The sequence below is a fragment of the Mesocricetus auratus genome, unplaced genomic scaffold (assembly GCF_017639785.1).
Source record: "Mesocricetus auratus isolate SY011 unplaced genomic scaffold, BCM_Maur_2.0 Super-Scaffold_100029, whole genome shotgun sequence".
Lineage (NCBI taxonomy): Eukaryota > Metazoa > Chordata > Mammalia > Rodentia > Cricetidae > Mesocricetus > Mesocricetus auratus.
Window position 1 is genome coordinate 12,696,042 of NW_024429210.1, and position 14,267 is coordinate 12,710,308.

Here is a 14,267-nt window from a genome sequence, read left to right on the forward strand (position 1 = left end):
GGTCATAGAACAGGGACAGATTTGCTTGCAGGAGGCCTCCATTTGGAACAAAAACAACAGAGGGAGCACAGACATGAGGAGTGGGAAATTTGCTGGATTCCATGACTGTAAAGAACACGTTACGTCTTGCCAAATGGAAGAGTGGGAGACCTGGGTGGCGGGGAGTGGGGACAGCAGAGTGCTGAGCTGAAAAAGGAAAAGCCACGGTGGACAGGGGAGATTGATGCAATAAACACTTATCCCCGCTTTATAGATTGGAGCGATCTACAGAGCCTGAGAGAAATGAAATCAGCTGGACTATTTCACAAATGAAAGCAAGAAGGGGGGAGGGGACCAACAGGAGAGCAGAGGACAGCTCAGAACCGGCAAAGCCAGCAGCACCCACACCAAGGGTCAGTCCCCAGTCTGGAGCTGTTTCCACGGTAAATGTTCTCTACTGGCTACTTCCTTCATTTTATGAAAACCAGATCTGGCTACCAATTGCTGGCAGCTGTCGCTGTGTGTGAAATCCCAGACACGGGGCCTGAAGCTCTTCATGGCCAGTGGTGCCTGAAGGAGACAGGGTCACAGATGAGGGTTTCCTCACACCCTGGGAGGGAAGGGCCAAGCCCACAGCACTTTGTGTGTGTGTGTGTGTGTGTGTGTGTGTGTGTGTGTGTGTGTGTGTGTGTGTTTTGGTAGAGAGGACAGCTTGCCCTGGTTTCTAAATGGTACTTATTATTTTCACAATCAGCATTCATTGTTGTTTCTCAATGGCAGCACAGGCAATTGGGAATAAAGATTAAAGAGAAACAAGGTCTGTCAGTGTGGCCAGAAATCGGCAGGTCGTGCCACCGAAAAAGTATGCAAGGTTCCATGAAAATTCAGCTTCCGTTTGCTTTAAAGCTTGGTTTGGTTTCAAGGTAAATTTCAGGTAAGGCCACAGCTTGCCTAGGGAAGATACCACATTTACAAAAAATAAAAATTAGAGAGCCGAGGATGGGCATGAAGGTCCCACATCTACAATCCCAGCGTCCAGAGGTTGGGACAGGAGAAGAAGACTCTGAGGACAGCCCAGGCCACATGGTGATTATGAAGCCAGTTTGCTATCCAGAGAAAGACCCTGTCTGGAAGAGAGAGAGACATTTGAGAGGGAAGAAGCTACATCACTTTGGGGTAACAATCAATGAAATAGTGCCTGTGTGCTTACTCCGAGCAAGACAGAAGACGGGGCTGGTCCTCGCCCTTCACACATGCGCTGTTTGTCACCACACTCTTTCCTAAGTAGACATGCTGCCTGGTAAACAGGGAGACAATGGGTCTTCTGAGATACAGCGCATCCTTCCCATTTGGGAAGATTCCTACAATCCTTTCCCCGGATATTTTAGATGTACTAGTCTCAACAGGTACCCTGTATTTCACTTAAAGTACTTTCACAGTGGCAAGAGCCTAGCTGCTGTGTTATATCAGAAATGGGGAGCTATTATAATTTGCTCCCAAAAGGCACTGTCTGCATCTTAGAATACACTTCCCACTAGCTAAAAAGGGTCTTGGAAGTGTCTCAGATGCTAATTCAAACCCTCCCCTACCGCAAGGGTGAACGCCTACTGTTCTGGGAGAAACTTCACCTAGGTGTCCCGCTGAATCCCATGGTGAATGAGTCTCCCAAGAACTTGAGAAATGACTTGAAAACAGTCATGTAGAAAGTGCCAGCCATGGTCCAAAAGAGACGGGATCACTTTCTGCTTCAGAAATTGTAAGCCATACGTGAAGGACATTCAGTAGCACTTCTTCCAAAAGCTTTCCCCACAGACCATAGCTCCAGTTTACATCAAAGGAATTCTATCCCCCAAGTGCAGCCAGGAGGAAGCACATCCGTGGCACACAGCGAGGAAGATGCAGCTCACCCTCCGGAAGGCGAGCGCTGCTCTGTGCAGCCATCCAATGTCACAGTCACCAGAGCGCTGTGACCGCACTCACTTGCTCTCTCGCTATGGCAGGATGTTTCTTTGTTCGTGGCATTGAGCCCAGCTGTGGTCCAGCCTCCAGCTGCTGCCAGGCATTTAGGAAAAAAGGGAGCCATTGTGCCCAACAGGATGCACACCTGTCCCGGCAGCCCAAACACAGGTTGCTTCCTCTGCCTGTGTGTGGGTCAACAACATCCTCAAGAATGTCAAAGTGCTTTGTATCTTAAAAGATCCATGTGAACAGCTGTGCTGAGGTATCTAATTGTAATCTCATTCGGTAAGTATTCCCCGAGTGGCTGGCTTGTATGCAGTGGTGCCATTTACTATTAGCTATTGTTGGTAAACCTTAGGCCAGAGCCCAGGCATGTTGCCTATGGCTTCTGCCGTGTCTCATACCCCTGACGTCTGGGCGGGCAGTGACTGTCTGTTTTGTCTGTTTTAATACCTTCTGTTCAACTCAATAAGCAAATACTCATCACTCCACAGAGGCCAGTTGGCTAGGAAGGCATTTTCTCAAACTGGCCTAGTAGGAGTTGAGAGTGAAGGGGTGGCAGGAGGGAAGGGAGTTATTTCCTCAAAGCCAGGAAATAAAGCTAGCATTGTGGTCCACACCCTGAGCTCAGGAGGAGACAAGTTCAAGGCTAGCTGGAGCTTCCCAGCGAGTCCCAGCCTGCTCCTACACGAGCTCATACACACTGAAAGCCAAAAAATACATTGCATAAGAGCGAAGCCAGGAAAGCCTGGACTCGGGGGCGTCCTTCCTCAGAATGAAGTCTGGCCCCAACTGCTTTAGGCGAGGAAGTTTTCCATCTGAAGTAAAATTAGCTTCTTGGGATAAAAATGCTTTATTCCCAGTGTCGTGTTACATGGTCGTAAAACAATGATCTAAAATGTTTCCAGGGTAAGAAGCCCTTGGCCTGCTCTCACTGGGCAGCTTACTGGAATTAATGGAGGCTCTGCAGGGTGGGTGAGAGGCTTCGCTTCCGTCCCATTTTCTCTTGGTAATACTGATGAGCTCTCAACTAGAGGGCTGCTGGGCATATCCAGCTGTGCTGGGCATATCCAGCTGTGCTCTTGCAGCCTTGGTGCGAGGTAGAAGAGCAAGATTATTTTTAAATTTTTACAATAATTTGCCTTCTGTGAACATACTAATGGGAAAAGCACATTTCAGATCTACTGAGAAGGACAGTAAGTGGTCTCAGACGATCCCAAGATTTCTCTTGCCCCTAGGTAAAAATCTTTTCTCAGCAAGTTGGAGTGTATTATCCTGTCTGCCTGAGAATCTGCCAGGCAGATTCAATAGCAGTCCCTGATAGAAACATCAGATTTCCCACCTAAGATGCAAATGGAAAAGCACAAGACCTGAATTCGCTTGTGCCGGCCTTTCCCCCTTCCCTGATAACATTTAAATAAAGACCCCATTTGTTTCTTTAGCTCTGGCTTCTGGCAGCCGTCACTTAAATGGAAAGAGTCGCACGGCAATTATTAACTTTGCATGGGATCAACTCAGCATTCATTTGAGATGCAGCTACATGAAAACAGACTGTGTTCATTTCATCCCTCTGGGGTTGCTTGGCAACAAGGCCTTGTTCCAGACCACATCTCTTCTTGGCCTAGCGTGATCTCTTTGGGGTGTCATTCGAGCTAAGGCTATCATCACCCTATTGCTGCTGCTTTCGCATGTCTACCCCAATGCTTGGGGCTGAGGTCTGTGTAAGACCTGGCTGTGTCAGTACAGAGAATAACCTGTGTCTGGAGAATGTGGAATTTGTGCAATTTGGATTAGATAGGAAAGAGAGAGCCTGACAACAATGGAGCTTAGATGGAATAAAATTAAAGTAAAATAGATGTTACTACATTCTTATTTGAAAGTACTTTAAGTGAGTGGTAGACATTGGGCCATGTCCCCAGCAGTATGTTCTTCTAAATAGCCAACGAAGGTCCAGTGTGCACAGGATGCTGGTTTCTGAATGTGTGCAGAAAGGGAATTAAGACGTTTTTTACTGGATGTGGTCGTGCATGTCTTTAATCATAGCACTCAGGAGTCAGAGGAAGACAGATCTCTGCGAGGGCAAGCAAAGTTTGGGCTATGCTGTGTAGTGAGACCCGAGGCTGGGGAGATCAGTTTAGAGCACTTGCTGCTCTGGCAGAGGGCCTGGGTTCAATTCTCAGCTCCCACATGGGGCCTCACAACCATCTGTGACTCCAGGGTGCATGTTTGTGTGTGTGTGTGTGTGTGTGTGTGTGCGCGCGCGTGCTTTTTCAAAACTAAAAGTTAAAAAGGGTATGTTCAGTATTAACAACCCAAACATACTTTGTTTGTTTGTTTGTTTGTTTTCGAGACAGGGTTTCTCTGTATTGTTTCGGAGGCTATCGGTCCAGCCCGGCCTCGAACTCACAGAGATCCGCCTGCCTCTGCCTCCCGAGTGCTGGGATTAAAGGCGTGCACCACCAACGCCCGGCCCCAAACATACTTTGTACAAATTGTCCACTGTTCTTGGTGAAAGAAGTCAGTTGGGCCAGTTTGAGCTTTTTGAGTGACTTGGTAGATGAACATTATGAGCTACAGAAAAAGCCTGAGATTAAGAACATTAGCTTCAATCCACGCCTGCTCCACACAGCTTCAGCTGTGATTCCAAAAACGACAGAAGAAATAATGACAGCCTCCCCAGGGCCCCGGATGTACAACAACCAGCACAAAATCGTCACTCTTCAAATGAGCCTGGCTGTGCCTGTCCGCTCACCGTCCAGCCTGGCTTCGGCCCTGCAGCAGCCATCTCGAATCTCTCTCCTTCAGCTCCTGGAGACTCCTTACACATACGTGTCGCCTCTGGCACATACTTTTTCCTTAAGTTTTATTTGAAAATAATTATACACGCCGGGCGGTGGTGGCGCACGCCTTTAATCCCAGCACTCGGGAGGCAGAGGCAGGCGGATCTCTGTGAGTTCGAGGCCGGGCTGGACCGATAGCCTCCGAAACAATACAGAGAAACTCTGTCTCGTAAAAACCAAAAAAAAAAAAAAAAAAAAAAAAAAAAAAAAGAAAATAATTATACACACACACCTAATTACAAACAAAAATTCTTTGGTCATAATCTACATTCCATCCTGGAATTCTTCAACTTCCCAAAAGACTTTAAGTTTGCATTTATTAAGATTTTCTTAGCCAGGCATGATGGCCCATACCTTTAATTCCAGTACTCAGGGCAGAGGCAGGCAGATTTCTGTGAGTTCAAGGCCAGCCTGATATACACAGAATTCTGGGACAGCCAGGACTGCATAAACAGACCTTGTTTTTTGTGTGTATTTGTTTGTTTTGCTTTATTTAAAAATTTTTTTCTTGGGGGTAGAGAGACAACTCAGTGGGTAAAATGTTTGTTTCAAAGCATGAGGGCATAAGAACCTCATTTTAGGGATTGGAGAGTTGGCTCAGTGGTTAAGCTAGCTGGTCTTCCAGAGGTCCTGAGTTCTATTCCCAGCAACCACATGGTGGCTCACAGCCACCTGTAAAGAGATTTGGTGCCCTCTTCTGGCCTGCAGGGGTACACAATAAAAACAACAATAATAGTAACAATAATAATAAAGGCCCTCATTTCAGAGTCCAGAACTCATGTATGAAGTCTTTCATCCCAGCACTTCTACAGCTCCATGGAAAGAAGAGGCCGGAGACTCTCCAGAGGCTCGTGGGCTGGCTAGCCCAGTGGTTGGGGAGAGTGCTGTGGGAAACAAGAGAAGAGACCGCCTCCAACAAGATGGAAGGTGAGGCCAACACTCGAGACTGACCTCCAACCTCTGCATGTACACCTGCATGAACACACACACCTTTTTGCAAAAAGTACTTTTTGTTTGGTTGGTTTTCGGGACAGGGTTTCTCTCTGGCTTTGGAGCCTGTCTGGAACTCACTCCTGTAGACCAGGCTGGTCTCAAACTCACAGAGATCCGCCTGCCTCTGCCTCCCGAGTGCTGGGACTAAAGGCGTGTGCCACCAATGCCCAGCTCAAAAAGCACTTTTGAAAAAGAGTTTTTACTTGTGATATGAAGTTCCATGGGCCCAGGAAAATGTCTAATGTCAAGTATTCACTGTCACGCAGGCTAGTTTCCTTGCCCTGAAAACATGCCCCAGTTGACCTGCTCAAGCCTCCCCAAGCCCCAGCCTCTGGGAGCACCTCCGCAAACTTTGTCTTCTTGGCATCATACAGAATCTGACTTCTGCACACTGGCTTCCCTCACCTAAGTGAGTGTGTTTAATACTGTGTGTGTTTAATACTCATGCACCTGCTGAACAGTTCTCTTTTTCTGGCAATTTCCACTATGGGTGTCTTTTATGGTTGGTTAAACATTCATAAGGTAAACACAAAAGAAATTACCATCCCCTTATCACTGACCTGTTGTCTTCTAATTAAGCAGAGCACCATTTGTAACTAATTCTCTGGGAAACAAGGGAACCTTTTCTTTCTTACCACTGTCGGGAGTGCGGAGGTCTCAGTAGGTTTCCCTAAACTACAATAGGAAGTGAGTACAGCTTAAGCTGCCCTTCACTTACTTCCTAGATAAACTAACATAGAAAGACAGTGATTTCTCTCAGAAACTTAGAGTGCAGTCTGCATAGTCGTATGACTTTGAGAATAATTTAGTATGTTAACGTCAAGATTAAAACTATGTTCTAAGATTATTATTTTAAATTCAAAGAATTTAAGGCCAAAAGAACCTACAAGCTATGAGGTTGGTTTATCCCTTTTTGGTTTAAACAAATATGTATCACTGTGTTTCACTAAGTAAGGTAAACAACATGAATGTGAGAACTGGTGTTTGCCATGTATCAGGTGACACCCAGAGCAGACAGAGATGTCGTCATTCTAGTTAAACCTTCAACCAACATCTGGACAAGTTGGTCTGCAGCCTCAAAAATGTTTCCTTTTCATGATAACTAGTCTAGTGTTGGCCCAGTCTCTTCATTGTGTTTTATGAATGACAGCTTTGGCGGCCTCCAACAACCGAAGTGAGCATCTCTTACTCAGGAGGTCTCTGCCAACAGTGCCGTCTTGGTCTTTCTGTATGGGAAAGTTTACCACGATCACCACTGTGATGAGCTTTGTCTCGGCTAGACGGAAAACAGGGCTGTCTGAGCAGCGATAGTAACTGTGGCACTTGTCCAACATGTATGCTGGGGGCCCTCCAGGCCTGCACACTAGACACCACCAGGCACCAGAGAGCGTGGGACTCTCGGTAGAAGCAGCCTAAGGACGCCAGCTGGGTCTCTGCCTTTGAACTTCTCTTCCTCTTCCTCCCTGTGCACTGTTTCCGTGAGGTCCACTGGAGTCATGTTCTGCATTGTTCGCTTTTTCCTTGTTACAGAAACCTATGATGTGCGAGCACCAGGATTTATGTATCCATTCTCCTGGTGAAAGGCATTTGGGTTGGTTCTACGTTTTAGCAACTATGGGAGGGGAAGAGTCTTTACAACTCATATGCAGGTGTTTGTGTAAATATATATTTTTGTCAGGAGTGCATTGCTTGGTCATGTTCACACTTGGAAGAAATTACAATCTGCTTTACAGAGCAGCCATGGTACCTGTTACCCTCAGCTCAAGTGACAGTTTTTCTTCATCCTGGCTAGTACTTGGGATTTTCACTAATTCTGTTTTTACTTCATTTTGGAAAGCTACACACATTTTAAAAAGCAATGGAAACCTGATAAATCAATTTGAGTTTTATTTAAGCAAATCTTCATTGAGGGAGGCAAAATAAAGCCAACCATCCTTGTAAGAGAAAAGGCTGGTGTTACCTCACTCTTTGGGGTCTGTCTCTACATCATAGCAGGGGCCAGGGTCAAGGTAAAGCACTCTCCTTGAGGCTAGAAATGAAAAGATGGGAGGAGGGGATCCACGCCAGGGGCCAGAACTTCTCAGTAGGCTCTGCTGCCTGCAGCTCCCACATCCTGCTCAAACCTTCTGGACACCGGCCTTTGGGGGGCTGGGAAACATATTTAAAGTCCAAATTACAGAAAACAACAACACTAGCATCTACTGTACCCTTGCTCCAGGTATACTCTTAGAATGTGGGGAGCCCCTCCTGCTTGTGAAGGATGGGGAGGCCAGCATGTGACATGAAGTCAGTTCCTCCAATGTCCACCTCAGGGCTCGACTAACTTATGAGCAATGGTGTTTGTTGGCTGCACCCCAAGTCCCTAACAGGTACAACTTTGACATGGACCACCCAGGTTGTGGGCGTGGGGGGGCGGGGACGGGGGACACCAGGGGGCCATTGACTGGATCAGTGGGGGCTCAAGCCAGCGGCTTGGAGGAATAGGGAATGGCATTTATTGACTGAGCCTCCAATGAGAAGTTCAGAGTCCACCTGGGTCTCATTAAGAGGTAGGATGAGGCCGGACAACTTCTGCCCACGTGTTCAGAACCAGGGTTGATTTCAAACCTTTAGAAAGTCCCCTTAGCCCTTCCCAGTGGGCTCTGTGACAAAGACCCTGCCCAAAGCTTTTGCCCAAGTTCAGCTCTAGCCTTGTGTTTTCTTGATCTTGGTCCTTTTTTTTTCTCCTCAAGACAGGGTACTCTGTGTTGCTGTGGCTGTCCTGGAACTTTCTGTGTAGACTAGCCTAGCTTCGAATCCACAGAGATCCACCTGCCTCTGCCTCCTGAGGGCAGGGAAAAAAAGGTGTGTGCCACCACCACCAGGCTGATCTTGGTCTACTTTAAATCTAGGGTGGAAAGTTCCATTTGCTGGCTGTCAGTTGTGAATGTGGATAAAATTGGGTTTCTGTACAGTTAACAGGAATAGGTTTCCATCTCAAAGGAACATAAGGGTTTGCTTATATCAAAAGAATTCAACTTAAAAAACAAAAACAAAAGACCAACTCTTTCCACAAAGGTCAGGTTTTTGTTTTGTTTTGTGTTTTTTCTGGAACAGCACAGAACTCTATGCTCCGGACTCCACAAAGTAACCATGCTCTCAGGGAACTTTCTGTCCTCCAGACACCCTTCTCCACCCAGCCCTTCCTGCACGTCACCCCAGGAGGCATCTGTTGTCCTCACTCCAGTTAGACTTTGAAAAAGTATTTATTTACACTGCACCCTACCTTGAAAACGCTTTGAAGAAATTTAATAACTTATTAAGCAGGGCAGCAAAATTGCAGAGTAGGAACAGAAAGGTAGATGGGACCAAGGAGCCTTCTCCTTGAGGAGCACTTCCAGCGCCCAGTCAGAAAGACAGTATCGTGTGGATGGCATCTGCCTTCCCCGTGGGAAGCTGTCACAGTGTCACAGTGTGCACTCCCACGTTCCTTGTCGCTGTCTTGTTTCCCATTACTGAGTTCTCACTGGCTTGCCCACTTAACAAACATTTGAAAAGGGCTTCTCCAGTTGTCTGGCTCTGTGTCGGCTGGACTTTATCAAAAATCCAAGGTGATGTTCTAATCTCCGTGGCACTTGAAGGTGGCGCCCGCGGGAGGGAGAGGGGTGACACAGTATGTGAGGAACCCCTCCTCCTGAGCGAGGGCTGCAAACCAGGAAGAGCCTTTCCAAGGAATTAAAAACCTGGTACGTTCCAGGTGTCAAAACTATGAGCAGCAGATACGTATGGTGTGAGCTACAGAGCTTACGGCACACTATTGTAGCATCCACAGCTAACACAGCAGAACCAAACAAGAACAAACCTACACGAAGTGCTCTTGTTAACAAGGGCTGTCTGAGGGCCTTGCCTCTCCAGTGTACCACATCTGGAGTATAGTGGAGTCTGAAATGCTGGCCTAAGTTGTTGAGTGCTGGGACGCCACAGGCGCCTGTATTTGAATGTTTCAGTCACCAGGGAGTGGGATTGTTTGCTAGGATTAGAAGGAGTAGGAGGTGTGCCCTTGTTGGAGGAAGTGGTGTCATGGGCTCTGGGCTTTGATGTTTCAAAAACCCATGCCAGGCCCAGGTTCTGTCTCTGTCTGTCTGTCTCTACTCTCTTTCCCTCTCCCTCCCTTCTGGCCTGCAGATCAGGATGTCGCTTTCAGCTACTGTTCTAGCACTGAGAATGCTACCATGATCCTCTCCATGATGGCAATAGACTGACCTCTGAAACTGTAAGCCAACCCCCAAATAAATGTGTTTTTGTGTTTTTCAAAATAAGAATCACCTTGGTCATGTTGTCTCCCCATAGCAGTAGAATAATGACCAAGACAGGAGCTGGTACCAGGAATGGAGTGTTGCTGTGTGAGGCCTGACCATGCTGCTTGCTGGCAGAATGTATATTTGTAGTCTTTGGACTAGAAAAGCAGTTGAGTGCTTTCAGTGGGGCTTTAATGGGCCATTCTAGCAGAAGCATGGAAGACAGTGGTGCTGAAATAGGACTGCCTCACTTAAGAAGTTTCAGAGAGGAATAATATTAATGGCCTTTTAGGATATCTTGGTAAAGATTGTGGCTTCTTTCTACCCTTGTCTGAAAAATATGCCTGAAGCTACCTGAAGAATTTTTGGATTAATGGTGTTGGCAGAAAGGATTTCAAGACAGCCTAGCACTGATGGTGCCATGTGATTATTAGTAATCACCCTTAAGAGAACCAGATTTGTTTTACTTATTTAGGAGGGTGGGACACGTGTGCAATGGCATTCCTGTGGAAGTCAGAGGACAACCTGCGGAAGTTGTTGCTTTCCTTCTACCAAGTGGGTCCTGGGGATCGAACCTGTTAGGATTAGTGTCGATCACCTTCACCTGCTAGCCCAGTCCTCACCCTTACGCAGATCTATAATGAAAATGAGAGAGCTGGACAAGGACAAACACCATATATATAAGGACAAACGCCATGTATATAAGGACAAACACCATGTATATAAGGACAAACGCCATGTGTATAAGGACAAACGCCATGTGTATAAGGACAAACGCCATGTGTATAAGGACAAACGCCATGTGTATAAGGACGAACGCCATGTGTATAAGGACAAACACCATGTATATAAGGACAAACGCCATGTATATAAGGACAAACGCCATGTGTATAAGGACAAACACCATGTGTATAAGGACAAACGCCATGTGTATAAGGACAAATGCCATGTGTATAAGGACAAACACCATGTGTATAAGGACAAACGCCATGTGTATAAGGACAAACACCATGTACATAACTGCACAAGGAGCACCGGGAAGTGCAGGTCCTCTGCTCAAGCAGAGAAAAGGTCTAAGGAAAAGCCTGATGCTAGATGGAATAAAGGGAGTGGTGACCTCAGGGCAAGACTCCATGCAGCTAAGCTTCCAGCTTGAGAAAAGGAATTAAAGAAAAGCTTAAATGAAGGCATAGCACCAATTCTAATTGTTCTTTATAATACAAACCCAGACATAGATATTGGGGTTAATTAAAACTGAAGACCAGAGAAGCAAATCAGCAGCCACCAGACAGCTCTCACCTCTATTAATGCTCAGACAGAAAGGGCGATCCTGTCCTCAGACTGCATCTCCAGACTGTGTCTGTCTCCACCAAACCTCAGACTGCACTGAGCTCCTGTCTCCACCCGCCATATATTCCTCTCTAGTGCTGGGATTAAAGGTGAAAGGTATGGGATCCCAAGGGCTGAGATGACCTTTGTGTGAGCTCTGTTTCTCTTTAAACTGGATCAATTTTGTGTAGCTCAAGGTGACCTTGAACTAACAGGGATCTGTCTGCCTCTCTCCTGAGTGCTGGGATTAAAGGTGTGCGCCACCACCACCTGGCCTCTGTGGCTAACTAGTGTACAACTAGATTTGCATTCTGATCTTCAGGTAGGCTTTATTTGTTAGATCCCAAACAAGATATCACCACATGAAGGAAGCTATCAACAACAGAAAGATGATGTAAAGGTAGTTGACAGAGGAGACTGAGTTCCAACCCCATTAAGCAGCAGAACTTGGCAGCTTTGGTCTTGTGATGCTGGCTTTGGAGTCAACAAAACAAGAAAGGCACTGTGGAGTCTCCCCCCAAAGCTAAGGAATGCCTCTGAGACCATGTGTGTGTCAGGGGTGTCTCTAGTGGTTTTGTTTTGCTTTGTTTTTCTATTTAGTGGCCCACCACCCAGCTCCCAAATAAATATATGGAGACTTATTCTTACTTATGAATGCTGGCCTTAGCTTGCCAGTTTTTCTAACTTAAATTATCCTGTTTCTCTTTAACTATGCTTTGCCCCTGGGCTTTTTAATCTTTCTTAATTCTTCCCTTCTTACTTGTGGTTGATTGTGTGGCTGAATGACTGGCCCCTGACATCCTCCTCTCTCCTCTCTTTTCACTACTCTCTTAAGCCTAGATTTCTCTTCCTATTTATTCTCTCTGCCTAGCAGCCCTGACTATTTCTTTCTTCCCTAGCTATTGGTCATTCAGCTCTTTCTTAGACCAATCAGGTGTTTTAAGCAGGCAAAGTAACACAGCTTCACAGAGTTAAACAAATGCAATATAAAAGAATGCAACACATCTTTGCATCATTAAATAAATATTCAACAGCAAAAGAGAATATAACACATCTTAAAATAATATTTCATAACAGGTGTCCCTGCATAGAGGCCTAAAGGAGTCGTTGTGCGAAGCTGTGAAGAAGACTGGATTACCTTGGAGACCCCAAGATGTTGGAGATGCCAGAGTCATGTGATGCCTGCTGAGGTGCTGCTAACAGGGAGTGGAACCAGCCCAAGAGAGAGAAGTGAGTTGCAGTCAACAAAGCTGAAAGGAGTTGGAAATATGAAGAGTACTTTGACATCAAGCATAGAGGTGCTGAATTTGGAGTTTTCCCTGCTGGTTTTAGGTCTTGCTTTGGTCCAATATTTCCTTACTATGCTCCCTTTCCTTCATCTTGTACCATTGTGTGTTAGAAATGTGTGGTCTGCTGTTGAATTTTACAGGGGTTACAGTTAAGACATTGCCATGAGTCTCAGAGACTTTGACCTTTGGACCTTTACACAGTGTTGAGACTGTGAAAGACTTAAGAGGCTTTTTCAGTTGGACTGAATACATTTATGCATTGTGATATGACTAAAGCCTAGCAGAGTCAGGGAGGGAAATGTGGTTTGAATGAGAAGGGCCTCCGTAAATTCATGTATTTGAGTGCTTAGTCACAAGGGAGTGGAACTCTCTAATAGGGTGTGATTGGCTATTCTTGGTTGATGGGAGATGCCATTCTGTAAATCTGTCTAAATCTGTTGTTGAATAAAGCACTGTCGGCCAATAGGGAAGTAAGATAGGAGGGACTAGGAGTCGAGCAGGATTCTGGGAAGGAGAAACACAGGGAGTCATCATGTAGCTGCCATAGGGGTAAGAAGTCCGGACCCTTTTCTCCGGTAAGAGAAATACTTAGATTAACAATTGTGGAGTAAATACTTAAGTCAGAGCTAGCCAGTAATGATGCCAGATGAGCCGAGCATTTTTCCACCGCCGAACTGGAAGCCAGAAAGAGGGCAAGACGTTCTGCTGCTCAGTCTTTCATACCTTCCTCCGTACACGCCCCTAGCCATGCCCAAAAGTGGGCCTGGCTAGTGACGTAGTTCACCGCCTACGTCCTTATACGTCTTTAGTTATGCCTAAAGTGGGTGTGGTTAGTGGTGTGGTAAACCGCCCTTTTATTACCTCATCTGTATGCGCCTCTAATATGCCACTTGGCTAATGGCGGAGTACCAAATTTCACCTACACAGTAAGAAACAAACAAGGCCAACAGCTTCATAATTAATACAGCGTCTTGTGTGTTTTTGGGGACTACAGCATGGCAGAGCCCAGGCGACTGGTGGGGAAAAACCAAAGCGGCTGGCAAGGAAAAGGCTTCACTCAACACTTGGTTGTCTACTTTAAATCCAAAACTGGAGGGCACACCTGTGAGAGCTTATTTTTGCTTGGTTTGAAGTGGGTGAATCCACTTCCAGTCTGAACCTCTGAGGCAGGAACACACACACACCTTTGATCTAGATCTTGAGGAGGGAAGAGACACGTTTAGCCCGGGCCACACGTTCTCCTGGCTGCCAATATAAGGACATGGAAGAAGGAAGCTTTGGCTCTTTGCCTGCTGGCTCTCGCCTTGCGAGCACATCTGTTGTAGGATATTTGTTCACTGTGTGAAGGAAGGTGCATTGCTGTAACTGGTGTAATAAGCTGAATGGCCGATAGCTAGGCGGGAGGTATAGGTGGGATTTCCAGGGAAAGAAAGAAAGAGGAGGAGGAATCTAGGTGTGCGGGAGACACCAGAAGATACACAGAGGAAAAAGGTGCAAGATGGAATCTACCACATGATAGAAGGTAGATTAATAGAAATGGGCCAATTTAAGTTATAAGAGCTAGCTAGGAACAAGCCTAAGCTCTAGGCTGAGCTTTCTTA

At 46.2% G+C, this 14,267-nt stretch overlaps 1 long non-coding RNA gene across 1 annotated transcript; it reads left to right on the top strand.

Moving 5' to 3' along the window:
* Positions 1–61: 61 nt before the first annotated feature.
* On the top strand, positions 62–13,170 carry LOC110340937. The gene is made up of 3 exons (XR_002382785.2): positions 62–422; positions 5,580–5,705; positions 12,455–13,170. It is a non-coding gene; the product is annotated as an uncharacterized LOC110340937 (long non-coding RNA).
* The last annotated feature ends 1,097 nt before the right edge of the window (positions 13,171–14,267 follow it).